This window comes from Alosa sapidissima, chromosome 23 (assembly GCF_018492685.1).
Source record: "Alosa sapidissima isolate fAloSap1 chromosome 23, fAloSap1.pri, whole genome shotgun sequence".
Classification (NCBI taxonomy): domain Eukaryota; kingdom Metazoa; phylum Chordata; class Actinopteri; order Clupeiformes; family Clupeidae; genus Alosa; species Alosa sapidissima.
The window spans coordinates 27724376-27733259 of NC_055979.1; the positions used below are offsets into that span (position 1 = coordinate 27724376).

The 8884-nt window shown below is 44.2% G+C and overlaps 1 long non-coding RNA gene across 2 annotated transcripts in view; it reads left to right on the forward strand.

The window, feature by feature from the left end:
• The first annotated feature begins 829 nt into the window (after window positions 1-829).
• Window positions 830-8884, forward strand: part of LOC121698520 — a 17895-nt gene continuing 9840 nt past the window's right edge. The window contains exons 1-2 of one of the 2 annotated variants that reach the window (XR_006026779.1): window positions 1821-1837; window positions 2726-2729. This is a non-coding gene — a long non-coding RNA (uncharacterized LOC121698520). Of the gene's footprint in view, window positions 851-1820; window positions 1838-2725; window positions 2730-8884 lie in introns of those variants that run through there. The other variant, XR_006026778.1, reaches the window with a different exon arrangement.

An 8884-nucleotide genomic window follows, 5' to 3' on the forward strand; every position in this document is an offset into this window, starting at 1 on the left:
AGACTTCCCAAACTGATAGTGGACATGGATCAGATTGGATCCGGAAATCCATGTCAAAACTGATTCGGTGTAGTGTAGTTGCAGCCTCACACACTCTCACCCTGGTCACTCTGATTTGGCTCAGATCTGGCTCTGATCTGGCTCTGTTATGGCTCTGATCTGGCTCTGATCTGGCTCTGTTATGGCTCTGATGTGGCTCTGATCTGGCTCTGATCTGGCTCTGATGAGGCTGCTTTCCAGGGGTCATGTCCTGGCCTCCGGCGATCAATAGAATTATCACCAACCAATCAGACTGTGTCCGGAGTGTGACAGAGACACGATCCGTCACGAACTTGCTATTGATGGCAGCGTGTGTCTGTATGTGTGTGTGTGTGTGTGTGGATCCTACTGGACATCGATCAGAACGCAGGAATGATACACTCAGCACAACCGGGATCTGTGATTCCTCATTCACACAAACTCCAGACACTCCAATCCCACAGCCTCTACACGCACACACACACACACACACAGACACACACACAGACACACAGACACACACACACACACACACACACACACATACACACACACAGGGAACTTCAATTTCACAGCCACAACAAACAAACATAGACACACACACACACACACTTAAAAACAAATAAAAAGCAACTCCCACTTTGAATGATGTTACACGGTCCCTCTCCACCTTGTGAGTTTCTCAGGAACAGGGAAATAGTTACCGAGCACCAGCATTTACTGTAAACCAACAAGAAAATATTAAGTACCTATGTCACATTTCACTCCAGAGCACGGGGGACAGCTTGTGTCATCTGCTATAGCCTGTGTGTGTGTGTGTGTGTGTGTCATTGTATAATTAATTAATTCAAATTCCAGGCCCATTGAAAAAGCACACAAACACTCAAACACACTCTTCCTCTCACACACACACACACACACACACACACACACACACACACATGAAGAGGAGTGAGATAGCAGATTGTTAGCTTGTGACATAACCCCTATCTCTACTGAGGAGACACAATATAGCATCTGCATTAAGAAACATGCCACCATTCTATTCTTAGAACAAAACATTCATATTTTACCGCCAAACGCCCAAGCCAATGCTCTGTGTGTGTGCATATGTGTGTGTGTGTGCATATGTGTCTCTCTGTGTGTGTGTGTGTATGTGTGTGTAAGTGTGTGTGTATGTTTGTGTGTGTGTGTGTGTGTGTCTGTGTGTGTGCGTGTGCATGCGCATGTGGGCACGCACATGCTGTCTGGCTGAATGTTTAATTCATATGGAATGCATTATGTAGTGCTGATTTGTCTCGGGTGCAACCCCCACCATTGGGAGATACTGTGAATACATGTATAAATTGAACATATTTCTCAAGGGGGCTGGGCGTGTTAGAATAGGAACATTTAGATGTGTTTGCAGATGGAACGGAGAGCATGGTGTGTGTGTGTGTGTGTGTGTGTGTGTGTAAGCATGTGTCTGCAATACTCCTCTGGGTGGTAGACCACACTGAAAAACATTCAATAGAGTAAAAGTTTGAGGACAAGGGCCAGGACTGTGTGTGTGTGTGTGTGTGTGTGTGTGTGTGTGTGTGTGTGTGTGAGGGCTGTGTATGTGTGTGTGTGTGTGTGTGTGTGTGTGTGTGTGTGTGTGTGTGAAATAGAGAGAGAGAGGGTGTTTGTGTGTGTGTGTGTGCGTGCTCACCCACCAAAGGCCTGCCACCCGCTCTCATGGCAGATATTTCTGAGTCTGTGCGTGTGTCTGTTTGTCTGTCTGTCAGTGTGTGAGTGTGTGTGTGTTTGTGTGAGTGAGTGAGTGAGTGTGTGTGTGTGTGTGCATGTGTGATGTGAGAGTAGGTATTGTCATTTCTTCACCCTAATGATGATGGAGCATTGGTCATTTCCTTTCCTCTTAGCCATTGTGTGTGTGTGTGTGTGTGTGTGTGTGTGTGTGTGTGTGTGTGTGTCATCTCTTTCTAGTTAGCCCTACTCAGTCTTTGGGCTCTATTTTAATGGTCTAAAACAGAAGTGTCTTCGCGCAAAACGCAAGTCACTTTGTGGGCGGATCTTGGGCGCTGTTGCTATTTTACCGGCGGGATAATTGACTGTTGCGCCCGACGCAAATCTAAAATGGGGTCTGAAGTAGCTACATTAATCATGGGTGTGGTTTGGGGGTAACACTTTATTTTAATGTGTCGCTGTTACAGTGTACTTACCTAATTAGGTACAGCGGTACAACCTGTGTAACAACATGTACTATCAGGTACTATCATTGTACTTGCACTATGTATTTGTGGGTACCTACATATAGTTGTTACATTGTAATACTGAGTGCTTTTACAAAACTTTGCCAATTTGCCTAAATTTTCATCAGAGGCAAAGAGCTGACCTGAGACCTGCTGGATGGGGTAAATCGGGTCATGATCGATTTGATATACAAAGCATGCTTAGCTCCAGTCAAGGCCTCATTGTCTTCAGTGTACATGTAACAGCTGTGCTGCTACAACCTTGTTGGGCGTACCAACCAACCGGTTTGGGCGTAACGTGCAATAAACCAATCAGAGCGTCATCTCACATTCCCTTTAACAACAGGCACGCTTGTTCCATTGCTGATTGCTATTGTATTTGCCAGGCGCAGCCAGGAGTGTTCACAGCGCTATAATCCCTGTTCAGTTGGGAACAGTTAGCTATTGATTTTTCCTCTTGACAAAATATAATACAGAATTGTCACAAAGACATACTTTCCGATGTTTTGGGATCATTCTCACTGAATCACGAGGTTATGAATGCATGGTGATATATTTGCAATGTACAATGTAATCTAACATTACCTCTCTATAGACAATGCATATCTTCTGTCAGTTAATCTCTTCTCTCCCGTGCTGCCGCTGGGGCATTTGGGTTAAATGGCATCGGCATGCAATTCAACATCACGTCTCCTTAAGTCATCTAATATTTCCTAATTTATGTCATCAACACATCCGTGATTCATGAAAATGTGTACGCTAGATTTTTAGCGTTATTAGCGTTATCTAGATTATTTCACATCTTAATGGACACCACACTGATTTCCCTCGAGTGGTAATATTTTTCTTTGAAATTATGTATGGTTTACAGTAATGGGAATTACGTTGTATAGATGAGAGGAGCGAAGTGTGCGTTGCGCAGCACAGGCAGCCAACTCAACAACGAGAAACAGTTTCCAAGTTGACCTAACTTTCAACTCTGCACAGTATCCCATTAACTGCATGACAGTATAGGCTACAATATTTTCTGTAGAGTTTGTAAACACATTATCATCATCTTAATGCACGCACAATATTTGTTTAAGCAGGATAGAGAATAACAATGAATGGGTGCAGCAACTACAGAAATTGTAGCCATGCTTGCTGCTTTCTTGTACTATCTATGGTTGCTGGTTAACAGCACATAAAAGCTGATTTAAGCTAATTCACTAACTCAAGACTTCAAGGCCATCATGGATATAAAACGTTTTTTGAAAATAACGAAAGGATGGAGGGAACATAGCAAAGCTTGGAGTTATTTCAGATGGGCTACAACAAGGTAGGCAAAGATTATGGTGCTTAAACCTTAGAGCAGCTGGAATAATGCTTAGGCTGATTTTAAAGCGCACGCGATGTTTAAAGCCATACACAACGGTAAATTGGAACAAAACTAAAGGTAACTTTAGCCTTTATAGGGCTGTATAAAGTTGTCCAAATTAATAGGTCGTAATTAGGCGTTGTTGTTATTTACAGGCATGTACCTGTGGAGGGAAAATTCCAATATGCGCTGACTGCAAAATAGGAAAGACAAAAGCGCGAGTATACAAAGTCAATTGCGCTGGGACGCAAGATAGAGCCCTTTATCTCATATTAGCCTCACGGGTCATTCTCTCTCTCTCTCCCTACCTGTACTTCTCTTTCTCCCACTCTCTCTTCCTCTCTCTCTTCCTCTCTCTCTCTCTGCCCCCCCCTCTCTCTCTGCCCCCCCTCTCTCTCTCCCTCTCCCTATCTATCTGCCAAGGCCTTATCATCACATATAAGCTAAACACGTCTTGCTGCGGTGAAACCTCCTGGCTGTGCTTATGAGTCCTGCGCAGGTGCCATTGTCATTGCGACTACAAAGGATCCTCAGCCGGCGTATATCTATATATATAGATACACACACAACATCAAGGTGACAGCGTTTGTCTGGGCGTATTAGAGCAGAATTACATTTTATATCTGTGATGCTCGCATATGTCTTATCACACCACGTATCTTATGGGCATTAAATATTCAGCAGGATGGGACTGGGAGAGGTGTCACACACACACACACACACACACACACACACTGGGAGAGGTGTCACCCCCTTCTCTCAGCTCTGTCACATGATCACACACTTCTCCTTTAAGTTTCCCATCATCCTGTCATTCTGTCATCCAGCTCGTCAACACATACACACACACGCACACACACACACACACACACACACACACAGAAACACACACACACACACACAGTGCTTTGAATTTGTCTTTTCAACCCCAGTCCTTGAATTGGATTTACACTCAACTGCGACATGATGTTGTCTCTGCGTGTGTGTTTTCTGCGACACAATGTAGTGTGTGTGTTCTGCAAGACAATGTTGTATGTGTGTCTGTGTGTGTGTGTGTGTGTGTGTGTGTTCTGCGAGATGATGGTGTGTGTGTGTGTGTGTGTGTGTGTGTGTTGTACGAGACGATGTTGATCTTCAGCAGATTTATTTTGTCTCTGTGACCTTGCTCTTGCTCTGCAGCTGCAGCCAGTCTCCCATTTCCTCACTGCAGGTAAATACACAACTAAATAAACACATAAATACACAACTAAATAAACACATAAATACACAAATAAATACACAACTAAATAAACACATAAATACACAAATAAATAAACACATAAATACACAAATAAACACATAAATACACAAATAAATAAACACATAAATACACAAATAAACACATAAATACACAAATAAATAAACACATAAATACACAAATAAATAAATTATGTTTTCTAAACAAAGTTCGGGAGGAGTCCTTAGGGATGATTGACAGCAATTAACTCACCTGTCTTCCGCCGCCAGGGTATTTAAGCCCGCCTCCTTATCCATACGTCACACGCCGCGGCGCTCGCAACATTATTGGAGTCGCAAAGCCTCGGTAGGCAGACGTAATGGAGCTGGGTCTTTTTACTACTAACCATCCAAAAGCTACATCCAGTCCACGGGCTACAGCCACCTGGTTCACCAGCGTTTTCAGGTCACTGCACAGAGCAAGGGTAAGCTACAACTATCGATTATGCTATAACCCCAGCCTACTTCAAGGCTCTAACATCAGGCTGCTCCAAGCTCGCGTTTTCACGTCGCAAGATTATCCAGGTAATGCTCTAAATTCTAACATGGCTCGCCACGCCAAGCGTCTGAAGTTTGTAGGCTATCCACTATAGCGGAGGCCTATCTTCCAAAGATCACTCAATCCGTAATCCGTGTTGGCATCGGAAACGAACAGGTCTTGTTCATTCACTTCCTATAGTTGTCTAGTGACTTCTCATAAACTGATACTAGCGTTGTTGGATATTTAAGCTACTTATAACGAACTGATAAGCCTCAACCTTAAGTGCCCAGTATTTCCGCTGGCTTGTTCCGCAGGCTGTTTAAACGATGGCGAGGCAGCAAGGACCGTGATTGGTCAACTCGTCCTGTGTCAATGGCTGACGTTTCATGTAGCTTCTACGGGGTATAGCAACAAGCTAGTTCACTGATATAAGCTTTGCAAATAAACTCAAGTCATATTTGGTTACAATGACTGGTTATTTGTATGTTTTAAAATTAGCACTTTGCCAGCAAGCAGTGCTTTGTGGGCAGTTGCGCTAAGTTCGCTCTCAGCAGGCCCTCAAACCCCAGTCTACAGCCAAAATATATTAGCGACACTCCTTGAACACCGGTTTATTGTTTTATTCCATGCCAACACCGACAGGAGGGAGTGACCCCCCCCCCATTGACAGCTTATTATTTTGCTATCACATCGCATACAATCGTTTATCTCATCGCAATGCATTATCTTATTGCAAGCTGCAATTATTTATGTCGTCTTGTGTGACAGTTAGTAAAACACGACACTGCACTGACGTGCTCATCAATCAGAAGTGGCACAACTTTGGATATTAGCTAAATCTTGACATCAACATAAAAAAAAAATAAAAAAACCTTATCGCTATTGCATTGCTCCAATCATTGGACAGCGGCACACATCCGCAGCACTCCATTTCCGCGGCATCTTGTTCCGTAGGTCGGATAGGAAATTCCATCCTCCTCTGTCTTTTAACTCCTATTTAAGTCCTATAAACCATTCTTTTCTCCTTCCCGCTCCCTCTATTCATTCTCTTCTCCTGACCAGGAAGCAGGCTGCTCTTGACAGCGCTTTCCTGCACCACACGCTCCAGAGCGTATCACTCCGCTGCTTCAGTCACAGCCACGCCAGCGGCCCAGGTTCTTAACCACCGACTTCCTTCCCGTAGCATCTCCGCCGTACTTCCGGATCCGACCGAGCCCCAGGACCCAGGTAACGACGGCTCCACCGAGCTACAGGACCCAGGCAACGACGGCTCCAACTAGCCCCAGGACCCATGCAGAAGCAGCTCCACTGAGCCCATAGGACCTTTAGGAACAGCTCCGCCAAGGTTCAGGACCCATCTAATGACTGCTCCGCTGAGCCCCAAGACCATACAGCAACGTCTCGGCTGAACCCCGAGACCCTCGTGGCAGCAGCTCTGCTGAACCCTGACACCATCGTTCCCACGGTTATGCAGTACACGAATGTCTGCCGCTGAGCAAGCGCAACGGAAATCCACTCTTGCGTACTTTCCGCTTGCCTCGCTATACTTCGCAAGGGGTCCATGTCACAGCACTCTGATTCACCCTCCATCATGTTTACCGGCCTCCTTTGGGCTGCTGAGATGTAGTGAGTCTACATGCCCCTCGTCTCATTTCATTCCCGATGGCAGATCTTGAGTTAGACCAGGACACAATACATTTACTACTGTACCAATCAGACTAAACCGATCAGTTCCGAAAAGGACACTCCTATTCATATCCAACTCTGCCTCAGATCCTCAGCTTTCATACCCATCACACTACATCTCATATCGGTCAGCTCAGCATCGCTACTAGTCCGCTCTCTTCATCTCAGATGAAGGGTTCCCATCACTCGTCACAGGTTCCAGACTCTAATATATATCCTTGTCAAATCCGGTTCCCGCAGGCCGCTACTCTGTGCATTCAGGCTAGGAGCTGCTACTACAGCTGCATGCATTAGCCTATCAGAGCAGCAATCAAATACTGAGCCGTTGGTCCACAGATGCCTATCAGATGCCTATCAGTCCTACTGTACATCCACTCCATCTATGACTTGCTAAGCAAGCGCAAATGTAATTTCGGTAGTGGCCTTCCTTTCTGCTCTTTTGGGGTGACACAGGGAACTGAGACATGGCAAGACAAACAAAGGAGCACATGGCTGACAGGAACGAAAACACAGGGACAGGAAGTAAACACAGGAGCACATGGCTGACAGGAACTAAAACACAGGGACAGGAAGTAAACACAGGGACAGGAAGTAAACACAGGAGCACATGGCTGACAGGAACTAAAACACAGGGACAGGAAGTAAACACAGGAGCACATGGCACAGGAGGTAAACAAAGGAGGGACAGGGAACACAGGATCGTTACACACGTCCCCCGAACCATCAGAGGATGAGAGGGGGTTGAAATGGCTTTTTAAATATATCATCCATTAATCTAACAAGAGACCAAACAGAGAGAGCATTAACATGTGTAAGTCCCTTTGGATAAAAGTGCTAAATGAATACATGTAAATGTAACCTTTACAACTCATTTGTAAGTGTGTCACAAGTCATAAAAAGTCCTCACTTTAGATGAGCTCACAAAATCTCACAAGCTACTTGTAACTCCTGAGTAAATCATGAATTGTAGTATTAGGAAGTGGTTTATAAAACATCTATCTATATCTATATCTATATCTATAGAATTATTACTTTTTTATTGCATCATTTATTAAGTGTTAAAAATAATTTATGAACATATTTTAAATATAGACTTATTTACTATAAACAAACCATTTATAACCGTGTGTACAAATGCTTTACCGATGAAAATTAATACAATGCTTTACAAATGAGGAACAAAGCATGTAGTAATAGTTTACAAATGCTTAATTGTGTGTAGTTGTTATAAAGTGTTATTACCACTGCATCTGTCAGAACTAGTACTAAAGGATAGGAGTGACTACATCATAAGTACTAGTCAAGGTGTGGTAGGAGGAGAAAGTGGTTGAAGGAGGAGGTAGAGAGGGAACTCCCTTCTTTGCCAGCTTGATGTGGCTTATAGAAGAAAAGAGCTTGCTGTGTGAAAAACACAGACACAGGATACTATCTTAGCCCGGCGCAAACACAGTTTATGTAACACATGTATTCCACAGTGATGGAACAATCAGATGTCAACGCAAACATATGGTTGGTACTCACATCAGAGATTACTAGCTCCTTCTCTGTGTCCAACATGCAACAACGCGTTCCGCTGGGAGGAACAGGTCATGGGGTCAAAGTTCAATGTTCAATTCTGTCAGTGGTATACAAGGTTATGGCAAGTGGCCTTAATTAAGACATTACAGGAGAAATCTGGAGATTTTGTCACATAGATCTCCGTTTCTCAAAGTCACCGAGTAGCCTACTGTCGTACCGACAAAACCTGAAAACAATCGGTTTTACCTCCAGCGCTACACTCTGGGGGCATGGACATATAGACTCACGAACATGCCCCCAGTGGAGCGCCTGGTTGCT